Source organism: Tenrec ecaudatus, chromosome 2 (genome assembly GCF_050624435.1).
Source record: "Tenrec ecaudatus isolate mTenEca1 chromosome 2, mTenEca1.hap1, whole genome shotgun sequence".
Classification (NCBI taxonomy): domain Eukaryota; kingdom Metazoa; phylum Chordata; class Mammalia; order Afrosoricida; family Tenrecidae; genus Tenrec; species Tenrec ecaudatus.
Window position 1 is genome coordinate 94,383,771 of NC_134531.1, and position 19,088 is coordinate 94,402,858.

The 19,088-nt window shown below is 39.4% G+C and overlaps 1 protein-coding gene and 1 pseudogene across 4 annotated transcripts in view; one reads left to right on the top strand and one right to left on the bottom strand.

The window, feature by feature from the left end:
* The window catches only part of MCTP1 (multiple C2 and transmembrane domain containing 1), a 669,880-nt gene that overhangs the window by 444,313 nt on the left and 206,479 nt on the right, over positions 1-19,088 (bottom strand). The window lies entirely within an intron of this gene.
* On the top strand, positions 9,479-9,919 carry LOC142438803 (ubiquitin-conjugating enzyme E2 B pseudogene; annotated as a pseudogene).

Below are 19,088 nucleotides of genomic sequence, written 5' to 3' on the forward strand. Positions count from 1 at the left end.
TTCAAAATGACTCTGTGTAGGACAGAGATTTGAAGTAAATAAGTGGTAGAAGGACAAAAAGATCTCATCACTTTGCTGTATTACCTAAATATTACAAATATTCTAGGGTCACTTTGAGTCAGAATTGACTTGATAGAAGTGGGTCTAGCTTTAAAGCTTATAAAATAAAATTAAATCTGTGCATGTTTTATGTAATTCACAAAATTTGGTTACCGTTTAAAATTTATAATTTATATTTCCATATTTTGCTATATTTGACTCATTCTATGTGGGCTTCTGTACTTTTACGTTTTTCTAAACATAACAGAAATGAAAGTGCCCTTCTCTGTCCTAAAAACTCCATCCTTTCTCAGCCCCCAATTACACATTCTTCACTTTTAGGTGTCTTCAGGTTACTCTAACTTATAGATATATACAGAGACAGAGAGATACAATTTACATAGAATGTCCAGCCTAACTTCTAAAATTTTTCAAGGATTTAAAAAAAATTGTCAATATAACTTAATTTTTCAAAAATTAATCATTTTATTGGGAACTCTTACAGATATCATAAGATTCCATAATTTGATCACATCAAGCAGCTTTGTATAATTGGCACAATCAGTTTCAAAACATTATTTTGTTCCTGACCTCCCTTTAATCCCCTCCTGCCCCCACCCTACGCCCCAGGATATGGGGACCATATCTTACACAGTCTGATATATCCATTCACAAACAATTCAGTTTTTCAATCCCACCGAGTGGGGTTATACAGTTATCAATGCTATCAGCTCCCTATCCACCCCTTCTCTTCCCACACCATCAGAGAACAATTACTCCTATTACTGTTTCTGAAGGGTTATCTATCTTCACTTTCATGTACCAAGCAATCTTAAAAATACAAATTAACATATGCAAATCTAACATGATTAAGAGGTCAAATAAAAATCATAAAAGCAATGGGAGGAAATATTAGAGAATCAGAGAATAGTTATGTGGTTCATCAGTGCTAAACTGCACCTGGATTCATCATTCCTTCAGTGTGGCCCTTTTGATAGGAAACTGTCCACTTATCTTACAGGTGGGTTTGGGGGCTCTACTACATCCATGCCCCTTCACATTGATTTGGTTGCTTGTTTTTGAACTTCTGATACCTTTCCTATTGACATTTCTTGATCACACAGGCTGGTATGTTTCTTCCATGTTGGCTTTGTTGCTTCACTGCTAGATGGGTGCTTGTTTAACTACAAGCTTTTAGACCCCAGACACTATATCTTTTGATAGCCTGGCACCATCAGCTTTCTTCACCAGATTTGTTTATGAACACGTTTGTTTTCAGTGATCAATTCAGGGAGGTGAGTATCTTACAATGCCACTCTCTTAGAACGAACCATTCTTGTACTGAGGTAAGGTTTAAATAGAGGTTCAATGTCCATCTAATTCCTTGTTGTATTTTCATATATGAGGGGGTTCTTCCACAGAATGGATTTTTTTCAAAGCTATGATTTAAATTTTTTTTACAAAACAACCATATCATCTTCAAATATTCTCAATTGCAATGAACACATTTGTTAAATCTGTGATTCCATTCTTGTAAGCATTTTTCAAACTCATATGTCTGGATGGCTGACAATACCTCTCTTTTATTTATTTTTCACCTCTTCTATGTCCTCAAATCGCTGTCCTTTCATGTCCCTATGCATTCCAAGAAACAAAAAGAAGTTATATGGAATTAGGTCAAGTGAGTAAGGTGTGTGGGACAAGAGAGGCATACTGCTTTTTGCCAAAAACTGGTGCACTGAGATGGCTGTGTGAGCAGGTACATTGTCATGGTAGCAAAGCCAGCCCCCTATCTGCCACAAATCAGGTCTTTTTTTCCCACACTGTTACACAATCTTTTCAGAACGTCTAAATAGAAAGCTTGATTAACAGTTGACCGGGTAGAATGAACTCCAAATGCACTATCCTCCTCACATCAAAAAACCAAATAAGCATCAGATTGATCTTTGATATCACTTGATAAGCTATTTTTGGGTGAGGTGAAAATGGAGTCTTCCACTGGCTTGATTGGTTTTTGCTTTCGGGTTTGTAAGACTAGCACTATGCCTCTTCACTAGTAATGACTTTTGGAAAAAGTCTGGGTCACTTCAGAGCTGATCTTTAAAAGCACGGCATGTTTCTAGTCGATGGAATTTTTCCTGGTCAGTCAGAACCCAAGGCACAAATTTCACAGTGACCCTTCTCATTCCCAAATCTTCCATTAAAATTGCTGAACTGACCTCCAAGGGAATCCAGATAACTCCCCCATCTCTTCAATGGGCTGTTGTTGGTCTTCAAGCACAAGTGCACACATTGTGTCAACATTTTTGTCCCTTTCAGGAAGCTGATGGACGTCCAAAACAAAGTTGGTCATCAATCAACATCTCACCTTTTTTGAAACAAGAAAACTGCTCATAAACTTGAATTTTTCCCAAAGCGCTGTCCTTGTAAGCTGTGTCCAACATCACAACAGTTTTTGTGGCATTTTTCCCAGGCAGGAAACAAAATTACACAGCCACACACTGTTCTCTTAAATTGGCCATCACAAGAAATGGGGCTCTAGGAAAACTGCTTTTATGAAAAAATTCACTGTGACTACGGAGAACCTTCCCTGGTGATGCCACTGGGTGCACCAACTCAGAGCAAGTTGCTGTGTGCTCGCCTCGTGGGGTAAAATGGGTAGTATGAAAGTTCCGCCGAGCAGAGCTTTTTTCTTTCTTTTTCTGGAAGGGGGTAGCCCCTTGTAATACATATATAAATAAGTACACATATATTTATATATTTGAATATTTTTTCTCCTTCCCTCTTTTTTTCCCCTTCTGCCCCACTGTCATGCTACCTATAGTTCACCTCTCAGATATAACTCAATTGATCATAGATGATGAGAAAAGCTATACCCTTCTTGCCATCAATTTTAGAAAACTTCCTATTCCCCTGTACCCATCATGGTTGGCTCCCTGCTCACCTCATCAGCACCCCCAATCCCCTCCCACGCCCCCCAGTAACTGTCAGACCAGTCACTGTCTCCGTAAAAGTATCCATTTAATTAAAGTCCTAGGCCAGATTAGCTAGAGTGGTTCATTGTTGTTCTTCGGTGACATCCAGTTGGTTGCAATTCATAGTCCTCAAAGTAACATGCTTGCTTTACACCACTCTTAAGGGGACTTGTGCAGATTTTTACCAATGCACCCCATCCTTTAAACTCCTTACTACTGCTTCTGTGAGCATCTTTGATGGCTTCAGTCTTTTCTCCATTTATTATGGTCTAGTTTGAGAATTTTGGTCTTCTTTATATCATGGTGTAAGTCATATTGAAGGCTGCAATCCTTGATATTCATCAGTGTGTTAGTCTGGGTAGATTAGCAAAACAAATCCATGAACACACATATGTGTATAAGAAAGAGATCTATATACAAGAGAAATTGAACATTGAGAAAACATCCCAGCCCAGTCCAGATAAAGTCCGTACGTCTGATATTAGCCCATATGTCTGATACCAATCTATAAAGTCCTCTTCAGACTCACGAAATACATGCAATGATGCTGAATGTAGAAGATCACAGGTCAGTGAGTAGAAAATCTTTGGATCCAGTGACATTGGAAATATCTCAGTACTGGCAGGCGTCTCTGCATTGCTTCTCCAGCACCCAGGGCTGCATTAGGGTGGGTCCATGTTTATTATCAGCTGCTATGTCTCCCAGGGTGTGAGCAGAGAGTCTCCCACCTCCTAGGAGGAAATCAGGATTTCCCAGAATTCTCAGGAGAAGGCCATGCCCACACAGAGGCCTCATTGGCTATGATCTGATTGACAGGCTAGACTCCACCCCTACACTTTTAATGTTAATCCTTAAATTGACAATTATGTAACTACCACAATCAGTACATTTTTCAAATTCTCCTCATTTCAACCAGCAAGGTTTTGTCATCCACCCATTGAAGGTTCTTGATAAAACTTCCTCCAGTGCCGATACCACATTCTTCTTCATATAGATGGGTTTCTATGATTATTTTCTCAGCACGCAAATTGAATAAATATTGTGAAAGGATACAACCCTGAACTACCCCTTTCCTGATTTTAAACAATGCAGTATTCCATGATTCTGTTCGCACAACTGCTTCTTACTCCATGCACAAGTTCCACATGAGCACATTGGAATTCCCCTTCTTCTCAGGGCTGTCCATGGCTTGTTATGATCTGATCCACACAGTTCAGTGTCTTTTCACAGTCAATAGAATACAATTGTACGTCTCTCTAGTAGCTGCTGCATTGATCCAAGATCCAACTGACATCATCAATGATATCTCTTGTTCCACATCCTCTTCTGCTCTGGTCTGAATTTCTGGCAGCACCTTGTCAATATTCTTCTTCAAATATTGTTGAATGATCTTCAGTAAAATTTTACTTGAACATGACACCAGAGCTGTTATTATCGGGTGCTGTGATCCAGTGTACATACAACAGAACACAACACTGCCCAGTCCTGCACCACCTTCACAATTGTTCTTATGTTTGAGTCCATTGTTGCAGCCGCTGTGTCAATTCATCTGGTCAGGGGCTTTCCTCTTTTTTGTTTCCCCTTTACTTTACCAAGCATGATGCCCTCTCTAGGGACTGGTTTCTCCTAACAGCATGTCCAAAGTACATGAGATGAAGTCTTGTCATTCTTGCATCTAAGGAGCATTCCAAGGCACGTGGGTTTGTTTTCTTGTGGCAGTGCACGGTACTTTCAATATTCTTTGCCAGCACCATAACTCAAACACATAAATTTTTCTTAGGTTCTCCTGATTCAATGTGCAACTTTCACTTACATAGAACGTGAATGAAAATACCAGCGATTGGGTCAGGCATATCTTAGTCCTCACAGGAAGATACTTGCTTTTATATACTTTAAAGGCTAAACACCAGTGATATGATACTATAATTTCGTGTTCAGTAGGTCAACTATGTTGGGAATAGGCATAACTATGGATCTCTTCCAGGCTGCTGGCCACAAACTTCTTGGCATAGTTGAGTGTATCCAGTGCTTCATCGGACTATTTAAACATTTCAATTGGTATTCCATTAATTCCTGGAGCTGTATTTTTGGTTAATGTTTTCCGTGTGGCTTGTACTTCTTGCTTTGTACCATTGGGTACATATTCAAGTGTAAAAAACTCAAAGTCATATTTTGACTCTCATGGACCTGTCTTGATTTTTCTTCAGCTTCAACCCAAACTTACATATGCATATTTGATAGTCTGTTCTACAGTCAGTCCCTGACATCATTTTAGCTCCTGATAATGAGTTTTGCCTTTGTATCTTCACACAAATGTAGTCAATTTGATTTCTGTATATTCTATCTGAAGAAGTTCCTATGTATTGTCACTATTTATATTGTTGAAAAAGGTGTTTTCAATGAAGAAGTAATTGGTCTCGAAAATTCTATCATGCAATATTCTCTATGACCAAGGTTATATTTCCCAACTACCTCTTTGTTCAACTTTTGCATTACAATTACCAGTAATTTTCTTGATTGCATGTGTGATCAATTCCAGACAGAAGGCGTTGGTAAAATTATTCAATTTCTGCATCACAAGCTTTAGTGGTTGGTCATAAATTTGATGAATAATTGTGTCAACTTGATATCCTTGTGTGGGAGTATACATTATCACCTCACAGATAGCATTATATTTCTTTTTTTGTTTTATGTTTTTATTTTCATTTGATAACTTTTTAATAAATCATTTTATTGGGGGCACATACAGCTCTTATCACAATACATACATACATTGTGTCAAGCACATTTGTACGTTTGTTGACATTATCATTTTCAAAACATTTTCTTTCCACTTGAGCCCTTGGTATCAGTTTCTCACTACTTTTCTCCCTCCCCCACTCTCCCTCCCTCATGAACCCTTGATAATTTATAGATTTTTTCCCCATGTCTTACATTGACCGATGTCTCCCTTCACCCACTTTTCTGTTGTCCACCCCCCTAGGAGGGGGTTATAGGTAGATAATTGTAATCAGTGTGTTTCATTGGTGCTATACTGCTCCCTAACTGGCTCGTCTCCTCCCCACGACCCTTCTGTAAGGGGATGCCCAGTTGCCTACAGAAGGGCACTGGGTCTCCACTCCATACTGCCCCTCATTCACACTGATATGATTTTTTGTTCTGGGTCTTTGAATGGTATTATCTGTCAAAAGAGATCTTGAAAAGTCATTTTTGACCATGGATGCTATGTCATTTCTCTTGAATTTGTAATTCCTGCCATATTAAACCATATAATTATATCTGATTCAAAACGGACAATACAAGTTGGTTTCAGCTTACTGATGCCTAGGATAGCGATTTTTATGTGTTCATTTTCATTTTGGACGATTTCCATCTTTCCTAGATTTATACCTCATACATTCCGAGTTCCAACTATTGACTAATAGTTGCAGCTGTTTCTTCTCATGTTGATACTTACCTCACAGCTTTATTCTTACAGCTTTGACTTCATCCACATCATTATGATTGAATCTACTTTGAGAATGCAGTTCTTCCTCAATCATATTTTGAGTGCCTTCTGACCTAAGGGACACGTCTCCTGGATTAATCTCTGACAATATTCTGCTACTATTTGTGAGGTTTTCAACAGCTAATTACTCAGACATGGACCGTCTATTCCTTTTTCATGCTTTGTTCTTAGTGTGGAATCTCAGCTGAAACAAGTTCACTTTCGTGTTGACCAAATACCAGTGACATAGCTTCCAACACTATGATAGCACAGAAGCCACCACAATAGCATAAACTAACAGATAAGTGCCAGGGCTCATTATTAGCTCAGTGGGATGTTTCTGGTATCTTAATTGGGCAGGAAAAAAGTTGAAACCCCTAAGCCAATCATTGCTTTTTTGGTTTGTGCTAGTTAACAATTCCCCCCCCACATTATCTTAGTTCTATTCATGTTTCATGCTTTTGACAGCTCCTAGATTTTCACAGCATTTCTCCCTGAAAAATTAAAGAGCTAAAAGACTTAGAGGATAAAGCAGCATTCAGAATCCTTTGAGCTTTCTAATGGTTAAACAGAATCTGAATTTAAAAAGCATTGACAAAATGATGCAAGTACTGCTGTATTTTATTCACAAGAATTCACTACTTATCATAATAACTTAAGGCTACACAATCTGTTGCATACTCCTTGCCTCATTTTAAAAATCTTACTCTTTGTATGAACCCCCAATAAAATGATTTTTTTTTAATCTTACCCTTAATGAAAAAAATTTTCTTGATTTTCTGGCGGGGAGGTGTGTAGCCCCCAAACACAACTGATACAATGGAAGCTCCATATAGCCCTGCGTAACACCTTCTCCTTTCTCTCTCCACAAGGTAACCAGTCTCTTGGGGGACTGTTCTCATTCTCATGCATTCGTTTATGAGTCTCTCTCTCTCTCTCTACATATCAATAGTGTACCGATTTACAGTTTGAGCTGTATAAAAATGATGTCATAGTGTACAAATCCTGTGGCTCAGCACTATCTCCTTGAGATTATGGTAGCACTCAACAGTTCCTTCTTTTTAACTGATGGAAATCATCCAATTGGAAAGAGAGAAGTGATCAGACTTGAGAAAGTATCAGACAAGATAAGATAGAGTAGGCCATGCACTGACATTCCTATGCTCCAGGGTAGATCTATTTTCCTAATTTGATCACTCATAAATTTATCCTGATTTTTGTAAGATTATTAAAGATGGGAAAGTTTACTCAGAAAAGATCCTTTCCTTGGGAAACACATCTATTGTCATAATCAGTGATCCTTTTATATGCCATTTCTTCATGGATGAGAGATGGTTGTTGTTTTTAAGCTCATCAGTTCTTAGAAATCATAATAACAAATTGCACATCTTTCTATATTATATTATTAATAATTTAACATTGAGCCTAAACATATGCTCTTGTTCTTTATCTCATGATAAATACATGGGTCTTTAAAAATGAAATAAGGCAACAAGCCCACATGGAGGAAGCAAACCAACCTGTACGATCATGAGGTGTCGACGGGATCAGGTAACAGGCATAAGAAGACCCCAAACAAACAAACAGCCATATTATCGAGAACAAAGGGGGTCAGAGCAGAGATCCAAAACCCACATGTAGACAATGGGACATCTCCTCACAGAAAGGTTACAAAGAAGGGATAAGTCAATCAGGGCACAGAATAGCACCAATGAAATACACAACATTCCTCTGGTTCATTGAGCTTCCTCATCCCCCACTATCATGACACCAGTCCTGCCTTTCACTGTGGGATAGACCGGAGCACGTGCACAGCTCCCAACACACAGAATCCTGGGACAGGAATGGGAGTAGGATACCAGAAGAATAGGGGGAGGTGGGGAGAGAGGGAGAGGGAACTGATCACAATGATAATGACACACAACCCCCCCCTCTCCCAGGGCAGCAGTTCCAAATGTGTGGGTCACGACCCCTTTGGGGGTTAAATGACTCTTTCACAGCGGTCGCCCAAGACCTTCGGAAAACACATATTTCTGATGGCTGTAGGAAGGAGAAACTGCTCCTCTATCCATCTCCAGGCGGATCCATCCACGTGCAGACACACCCACATATGAGTACCTGGCATAAAGACTGTTACCCACATTACTCCATGCTTCAAGACAAAATTTTATTTCATTGCGATTCAAAATAAATATTTCACAATAATAATTATCTATTGCTTTGTGATTAATCACTATGCATTAATTATGTTGAATTTATAACAATGAAAATACATTCTGCATATCAGATATTTATATTATGATTCATAACAGTAGCAAAATTACAGTTATAAAGTAGCAATGAGAATAATTTTATGGTTGGGGGTCATCACAACATGAGGAACTGTATTAAAGTGTCGTGGCATTAGGAAGGTTGAGAATCACTGCCCCAGGGGGATGAACAACAGAAACCATGGGGGAAGGGAGACACCAGTTGGTGTAAGATATGAAAATAATAATAATTTATCAAGGGGTCACAAGGGTGGATGGGAGAGGGAAAGAGGAGGAGATATTAAGGGCTCAATAGAAAGGAAATGCTTAGAAAATAATGATGGCAGCATATGTAAAATATGCTTGATACAAGAACCCCAATAAAATCTTTTAATTAAAAAAATGGAATAAAAGGAGAATGGAATTTTTCAATGATTTTTTTGGATATTATTGTCCATTGTAAACAAAGTATTATTCACATTTGTATCTTTTGTAAATCTTCACAATCAGTGAAATATATATCAGAACCTATTTCACCAGGAGGAAGAAAAATGCTCCAGGACTGGAAATGGAGAAGCGTGACCATCAGCATCATGTAAGTGCTGGAGACAGATGTAAGGGACCTTGAAGCTATGAGTGCTACAGTTTAGCCTTCTTACAAATGCAACTCTTTATGAGTTAGAAATTAAAATGTGTTTTCACAAATCAGCTGCAACGTAGCTAGGAGCATGTCGTCCCCAGCCACGAGGAGGCTCCTGTGGGATTTCAAGTGATTGCAGGGGGATTTCAGAGTTAGTGTTGCCCCATCTGGAAACAACACCATGTAGTGGAAAGCAGTTATATTTGGATCAGAAGGATACTCTTTGAGGATTGTTCTTTAAATTCTTTAATATAATTTCCTGATGAATGTCTAACTGAAGTATCTGAGACTTTTATTCACAAACGTTCATCCAAATGTGTATGCTGATAGTACCATATGTTTACATATCCTTCAAAACCAATGGAGCCCAACATATGATGAATCTCTGCCTTAACATTGGTGCAGTCTTTGCTGCATGAAAAACCCAGAGTCCAACCAATATCCAGGAAACACAGCTTCACCAGGAAAACAAAAAAGAAAAAAGAAAAGATATTTGGCCATTGTTGAACAAAGCTGGAATGGTTCCTAATAGACAACCAGTCTGTCAATCTTTTCCATCAGCACTGTATATAATTTACTTCTTAGTAGAAAGGATAACAAATGTTAAGTGCCATAGATATTAAGAATTTTGCAGGGGGGGGTATAAGTACTTCAGTATAAAGTTTTTAAAAATTTAAAATAAAATGTGTTTTAATACTTGGAGAAAAAAGAAAAGTGGGTCTTGAAATGAGAAAGGAACATTGTCATTTAAGAATTGACATTAATCAACAAAAATAGAGGTGTTGGCCCATATACATATATTTATATGGCAATACACTGAGGTAGGGGATAGACTTTGGGCCTCTACTCATACCCTCCCTCAATACAAGAACACTTTGTTCTAACCAATCGGCAGTCTGAAACGTTCACCCTCCTGACACATCGCTGAAGACAAAATGGGTGTATAAGTAAATGTGGTGAAGAAGGTGGATGCCTGGCTATTAAAAGATATAGCATCTGGGGTTGTTTTTTTTAAATAACATTTTATTAGGGACTCATACAACTCTTATCACAATAAGTACATATACATACATTAATTGTATAAAGCGCATCTGTACATTCTTTTCCCTAATCATTTTCAAAGCATTTGCTCTCCACTTAAGCCCTTCGCATCAAGTCCTCTTTTTTCTCCTCCTTCCCTGCTCCCCCCCATCTGGGGTCTTAAAGGTTTGAAGTTACACAAGCTGTCATTCAGCAGTGAAGCAACAAATCCACATGGAAGAAGCACACCACCAGTGCAACATGAGGAGCCATGGGGACCAGGTAATAGGCATCAGCAGACACATAACAAAAACATATTGTTGAGAACACGGGGGGCTGGAGCAGAGATCCAAAGCCCATCCGTAGTTAGTGGAAAAATCTCCTCACAGAGGGGCCACAGGGAAGGGATGAGTCACCCGTGTGCAGTAAAGCATCAATGAAATACACTATATTCCTCTGGTTCCTTGAGACTTCCTCTCTCCCCACTACCATGACACCAGTGCTGCTTCTCAATTCAGACTAGACCAAAACATGTACACGGGTATAGATAAGAGATGGGAGCTCACAACACACAGAATCCAGGAATAGGAGTGGGAATAGAGATACCAGAAGGGTAGAGGGGAGGGGGGAGAGGAAGTGAGAAAGGGGGAATCGATTGCAATGATCAACACATAACCACACACCCCTCTACATGGGGAAGAGCAACAGAAAACATGGGGAATGGAGACAGCGGTCAGTGTGAGAGATGAAAATAATAACAATGCACAATCTATCAGGGGTTATGAGGGTGTAGGGGGAAGAGCTGATACCAAGGGCTCAATTAAAAGCAAATGTCTAGAAAAGAATGAAGGCAATATATGTACAAACATGCCTGATTCAATTGATGTATGGATTGTCATAAGTTATATGAGCCCCCAATAAAATAATTTAAATATGAAAAAAAAATTAAAGAAAGAATTCTGGAAGCAGTGAGAGAAAAGCAAACAGTCACACACAAAATATCCCTAGTAAGATAAAACAATCTTTTTCTCAGAAACACTGGAGGTCAAAGAAAATGAAATGATATATTTAAAGTGCTGAAAAAAATTAAAATGTCAACCAAGAATACTATACCCAGTAAACCTATCTGTTGACAATAAGGGTGAAATGAAAACATTCCAAACAAAACAGGAAATGAGAGAGTTCCTATCTAGCAGATCAGCCCTAAACAAAATGCTAATGGGAGTTCTAGACGTAAGAGAAACGACACTAGCAAGTAATTCAAAGATACACATAAAAAGAAAGTTCCCTGGAGGATGCATCCCAGCCTGTGGGGTCACAAGGTGCCCATGGGATCAGACATCAGGCATCAAAGATCCAGAACAAAAAAGCATATCGATGTGAATGAGAGGGAGGGTGGAGTGGAGACCCAAAGCCCATCTGTAGACAATTGAACATCTCCTCACAGAAGGATCATAAGGAGGAGACGAGCCAGTCAGGGTGCAGTGCAGCAACAATGAAGCATACAACTTCCCTCTAGTTCCTATATGCTTCCTCCCCACCCCCACTATCATGATCCCAATTCTACCCTGCAAATCTGGCTAGACCAGCAGATGGACACTGGTACAGATAGGAACTGGAAACATAGGGAATCCAGGACAGATCAACCCCTCAGAACCAATAATGAGAGTAGCGATACCACAAGGGTAAGTGGAAGATAGAGTAGAAAGGGGGAACCGATCATAAGGATCTACATATAAGCCCCTCCCTGGGGGACAGACAACAGAAAAGTGGGTGAAGGGAGATGTCAGACAGTGTAAGATGACAAAATAATAATAATTTATAAATTATCAAGGGTTTGTGAGGGATGGGCGTAGGGAGGGAGGTGGAAAAAATGAGGAGCTGATATCAAGGGCTCAAGTAGAAAGCAAATATTTTGAGAATGATGATGGCAACCAATGCGCAAATGTGCTTGACACAATGGGTGTATGTATGGATTATGATATGAGTTGTATGAGGCCCCAATAAAATGATTTTTAAAAGAAAAATAAATAAAATAAAGATCCCTAATAAAGGGAACTACATGAACAAGTAAAAAAAGAAGAATTGACTTTTGAAATAAAATTGTAACAGGTCAGAGTAGAAATAAACACAGGCAACTTCTACTGTCAGAATGATGCAACCTCAAATGACTATCGAGGAATTCGCATTATCAAGGTAGTACAGATTGATGTTACAACCTGACAAGGACCATGATGAACTGGAGGAGGACTCTAGAGTCATCCAAAGAAGAGGAGACAGGAAAGTAACCTAATGTGGGGAAAGATCCAAGAAGGTCCTATCACTTTATTTTTCAAGAGATCTGCATGAACATTCCTTTATTTTTTAAACCATAGCCTATACACAATATAAGAGCAAAAGCATCTGATAACAGGATGTGTTCTGTGATCAACCTGTCACACATCCCTAGTCATATATAGTCTACCTATGTAAGAAACATGTCGAACAGGTAAGACATTGGCCAAATAAGAAAATGGTAAAACCAGTCACAGAGCCAAGCATAGTCCATGGGCAGACCTACCTCTCTAATTGCCCTATACTTATGAGTCTGACGACCAAATGCTCTTATGGTTCCATGCTCAACAAGCTGCCTTGTGATAAGAATTTGACATCCTAAAGGTGATGGTGCTGTACTATCAGAATAAAGAGCATCTAGGGTCCTAAAGACTTGTCTTCAAATAAACAACCACTAAATGAGGTTTCAACTAAGTCCACATGGAAGAAGCAAACCAGCCTGTGTGATCCAGGGACTGTAAATAATGCAATCCAAATCTGAAGACAGGAATGGTATCAGAGATTAAATTAAAAACACCTGTTTGCCGAAGGTTGTCGATAGCTGTGAAAATTCGAAATCCAATCGCAGGATCTGCACGAAGACTAGGCCTCTGTGAATACCTTCTACCATAGTCAAGGGATGTGAACAGCCTTTTTCTCAGACAGAGCAGTAGAGATGACTACAGTAGATAAGATATATCTAGGTTAAAATATGACATCTGATTTGATCCATTTTAAAGCTCTATCAGTTCTAAAAACAAACATGAAGGGAAATACAAGTGTATTAAGTCTCTGGTGAATCCCCTCTGAACAAAGACCAGGGGTAGGTATAGCCCTGATATCATACAGAGTGCATTGGAAAGTGGATTATGGCAGATGTACTTAGGCTAAAATCTAACACCTTATCATCTGATGTCCATTTTGACCCATTTTAAAGTTGTTCTAGTTTTAATATTTTGGGTTTTTTTCTAATTGATTTTTTTTGCTACTTCATTTTGTTACTGTTAGTAACTTTTTTGATACTTTGTTTTGTTTTGTTTTTGCATGCTGTTCAGTATAGGAAATCCAGGATGGAGGAATCTATAGACGGTAACTGGATTAATGGTTCCTTGGGGATATAGCAGAGGAGCCTACGGGGAAACGGGGAGTTAATTTTAAGAAGTATCAGAAAGAAGAAAATGTTCTAATATTGAATGTGGTAATGATTTCACAACTCTTCTTGATATGATTGAGCTATTGAACTCAGTATTTGGATTATATCCCAATAAAATTATATATATAAACTCTTGACATCCTGTTTGGCATGGCTTTAGGAAGAACTTCCTTACACCTTGAGGGACTCCAGGGAAGGGCAATTCAGCAGCTTTGTGTCTCATACATTTATTATCTGGCAGCTTGCTTAGAATCGGGCTTCCACGGGAACAAGACCCACCAGTCCCCAGCAGTGTTGCCTCTCCTCATAAATGGAAACATTGGCATTCTGGCATTGTATGTTAGTGATTGAGCTTGGTTCCTATGAGTCCAGCTCTGGTGGACAGATGTGCTCTGAAACTGCTGAAATGTCTGGTTTCTGAGCCCACAAATCTTTACACCAGCCAGTGGTAGCAGCATATTCAGTTATGCAAGGCCACCCTGTAAGACCTCTCTGAGTTCTAAGTTATTTATCTCACAGCCTCACCCTCATTCTGTCCTGTGCCCAACCCTTCCACTGGAGCTTTGCTTTCGGACTCTGACCACCTGGGAGTGGCTTAGAAATATGGGGCAAAAAGTAAACATAAAACCCAACAAACAGAGTCAGAAATCTCATGGAAGCAGAAAATGTATCATTATTGGTGCTATGGAGTCGATATTATGATAAGTATTTGGCATGCAGGAGGCCCAGACTAAGCCCATTTAAATCTCACCAAAACCCTGAGGAGCTGGTACCACTCTTAGAAATGATACTGTTTTAAAAAGGAGAGACCAGGCTTCAGAAAGTTAAGCAAGTTAGCTACATTTATACAGCTTTAAATAAATTTAATGAGGAGTGGGGTTAAAATTAGAAACTGTATCCTATACTGTACCACATCATGTGTATGCTTGAATTCACTTATTATTATTATTACTTTATCAAGTGTGCATTTTGGATTTACATGCAAGCAAAATTCGAAGTAATTTTTCATAGTGAGTATAATTACTCCTTATAACTATTCTATGAGATGGGTACACAATACCTCCACTTTACAAACAAGAAATTCAGTAGCATAACCAGAGTTCAAACTCAGCCAGCTGGGGCCCAGAGCCCACTCACTCAGACTTGACCCTACTGTATACAATGTGTCCTAAGAAAACTTGATGAAGATTCCAATTATTGAAAGTAATTTTCCCCACGAGGATGGATGGAAACAACAGGAAAAGTAATCTCTGATGCCATATCATTTCCCCTTTATTGTATTCCAATTTTAAAAACTGTTATTTGTCTTCTGAATTTAAGAACTCTGGAGCAATAACAACAATAAAGTACTACAAGCAATCCTGGATTCACTTCTTCTTAGGAGATATATCTGGGGAGAGTTAAAAATTTAATTCTGTCTTTCATCCTTACTATTGCAGAGGGAATGATAAGATTATGCTTTATTTCTGCATTTATAAATCCTGGGAGGCAAAGATTGAAATACTTTTGAGAAATCTAAGAAGGAGCACAGATTCTGGAATTTAATTTCAAGGTCATTTTCTCATGAAATCAGAGCAAGTTTAATTTCAGAATAGAGATGCATCGAATCAGAAGAAATCAATGTGGCTACCTTTCACCTGAAACCAAACGTTCCTTTTCAACCCAAGAAGGAACGTTCAGATCCATAAAATGCAGACTTTTATTAAGAATAATACTTTGGAATTGATTTGGTAAAAATAACATTTCTGACTCATCTTGTGACTGTGAAGGAAACTTTTCTATTTAAACAGTGAGGAAATGCCTTCACTGCTGTTCTGACCGCTTCAACAATGCAAGGTTTCGATTTTTAGACCATCTCGGTCAGGGTCTAAAAGGCTAACACACGCCTGAATCCAGATGGTCTCTTTCTATGAGCCCAAACTTTGCTTTCTTCCCCTCACCAGTCTCTGCTGTTGCATGAATCTTATTATATCTTTCCTGAAACTGTCATTTGGGGAGATGTAATGAACTTCAGAATCTGTTCATAAGCTGGCACTGAACAAAAAGAAACACGATCTATAGCCACTTCCCTTCTTTCAGTCCTCTAGCCTTCCAAAACAGAGCCAGAATATTTCTGCTTAATATACATAGTTTAACCAACAAAATATAGTTTATTCCCCTGGGGATGCTATTTTCCCAGTGTGATACTTAAGGAGCCCTGGTGGTGAGACGGTGAAGGGTTCAGCATCTAAACCAAAGGTGCTAACCCACCAGCAACTCCACACCAGGAGAGGTCTGGCGCACTGCTGCAGGAATGGCGAGAGCCTTGGAAACCCCCTGGTGCAGCCCCACCATCACCAAGAGAGTGCCTGTCAACTGGGTGGCACACAGCATTCGTACAGCTTTCCCAGTTTCTGTGTAGAGCAAATGGGTTTGTGCTTGGCTGCGAATGGAAATGCTGGTGTTTCGAATCCATTCAGAGAAACCTCAGAAGACTTGGTAATGCACTTCCTCAAAAGTCATCCAGTGATTAAAACTAGTGCAAAAAGAAAAAAGAAAAGAAAAAAGTCGTCCATTGAAAACCCAATGGTTTAGAGGCAGCGTTCAACTTCAACACACAAGAGTGGCCCTGAGTTGGGATGAACTAAATGGCAATTTGTTATGATGAGTCTTATATCTCAGAATTCTCAATTCATCTATTTCCTCTTCCGTTCAGTTCTCTCTTTTGTCCAGTTCTCCTTCTTCTTTTCAAAGTTCTTCATATCATAAAGCAATGTTGCCGTTTTATAGCAAATTTTGAAGCAATTATAACATGGCGGTTAAGAGGCCAGGTTTCAGAATTAGACCACCTAAGCAGAAATGATGCCTCTGCTTATTACATACTGTGTTTGTTATTATCATAATCAGTATTATTATAAGGTTAGTCCCATGTTACTTAACATCGAAGCAAATAAAAATAATATGACAGTTGTAAATATAAATTAGATAGCTTTCATTGTACTAATGTCTCAAAACATAGTTTCAAATTCTCTGTTGTCAGCAAATCAACCAGCATTAATATTTTGGACTCTTTCCTGATTAATTCCAATGCTTTACAGTGTTCGTTGTTGTCTTTACCTGCCCTTTAACTGCAGTTGCTTCAGAATAATCTGTTGAGCTTATTTGCTGTACAGCAGGGGCTCTAAGCTTGAATGGGGTTGGGGGTGGGGTGATGGGGAGAATATAGAGAGGGGTGGCACTCTGCTCTTCCCAGTGTTACTATGTGGATTATCAGTACAGTGTGGCCTGATTTTCTAACTTTAAAAAATAATTCATTAAAAAAATTATTGTCGGATTTTTTGGATTGTTCACACAGATACTACCCAAGTGCTTCAGTGCAGGATCTCAACTCAACACTTTATTAGAGAACAATCTTACCCAGGTAAGTGACACTTAATTTTCACCTCTGTGACAATCTCTCATCTCTATCTATGTATCTATCTATCTATCTATCTATCATTGTATTACTATATATTATTATTATTAACAGTTATTGAGCCTTCTGCACCAGGCATTAGAAAATCAAACATGACTAAAGGCACAATCGCAAACCATGACCAGGAGGAATTTGAAGTCTAGCAATCAAATCACTTACTAGACATCTCCATACTAAGATAATCCTTGCATCTCAAACTAGGCTTTATCACTGTCATGCTGCTCCACACCTGTACCCCCAAAACACACACACACACACACACATACACACACACACACACACACACATACACACAGCCTTCTTCCTTTTCTCCATGGAAGGTTCTCATACAAACCAGAAACCTGGAATTCATCTGAGACTCCTCAAGTCATCCAGTCACCAAAGTCACTGCAATACCCCAGGTCTCTGGTTCCCACATCCCACTTTCCATCATTCACCAAGTCATAATTTATTGCATGAAGTATTAGTTACCTTTTGTGGCAGTTCTAAGACATGTCTGCCTTGTTGACACTCCCCCACCCCCAGCTTTCATCAATGGGCATGGATTGTGTTAACCTCTTTGTGGTAGTTAGGTGATTTTTATGTCAACTTGAAGATGTATGAAACCATAGAGGTGAAACCCAGCCTGTCAGCCTGATGATGCCTCCTGGGGGTGTGACCTTTTTAAAAATGGGAATCTGGGAACCCTTCTCTCACCAACTCTACATTCCTGCTTGCTGGAACTCTAATGCTGATCCTAAGAGCTGTTGGCATTCTGTCATGTTTCCATGACGTTGGATCCAGAAAATCTGCCCCCACCGGCCTAAGAGCTTCCTGGTTAATCATTCTGCATCACTGGCAAGTGGCTGCACGGTTCTGAAGCAGGACTTATAGACTAGCATCAGACTTATGGACTTGAGTTGGCTGGGCTAGGATGCCATACTTTTGATTTTAAATATTTTTAGTATAAAGTGCTTTCTTCTACATATATGGGTGTCACTGGATTTGTTTTCTGACAACGCAGCCTAACCCACTCTTCTTGAACTTAGCTGAGCTTTTGTGATTGTTCTGCCCAATTAATTAAAATGAAAATGATGCTATATGATTCCAGATTTGATCACAAAAGATTTTTCAGTTCTTGCTTTGTTCACTGGAGCACCTGTTCGTGAAGACTTCAGCTGCCCTATAAGCAATCTAACTGTGCTGAGGCTACCTTGCTATGTGGAAGCCCCATTAACCCTCTTGGAGGGCTCCTGGGATGAGAAGACAGAGCTAGAATCTCAGAGATCTTCCACTGCTTCCACAACTGGCCCAGGTGCAGTTACAGCTTCTGCTGGTTTCAACTGCACCACGGGCACTGAGGAGCTAGGATCAGCCAGTCAAGTCTTTCCCTGGCTTCTGACTCATAAATTATGAGCAATAGAAAATGGATGTTTTAAGCTCCTGAACTTGGGTATTTTGTTACACAGTAATATTAACTGAACAGGTTAGGTACTTGCAAGAGAAGTCCTACTACAACAAAGAGCTAGAACATGTGTCATTGGACTGGAGACAGGATAGCAAGAAAAAGCTGAAAGGTCCCCAAACAGAATCTGAAAAGGCCTTGAAGAGGCTGTCAGTAAGGGCTCAATGGAAATAAAACAAGGGGTCCCTCATAGGGCCAGGCCCACTATGAGACACGACGTCCCTTGCTACAGGGGACTACACAGGAGCTACAGTCCCGGAATTGTGCCCGATCTGACCCTACCACACCGGAGCAAAACACTAAAGGTGTGCAAC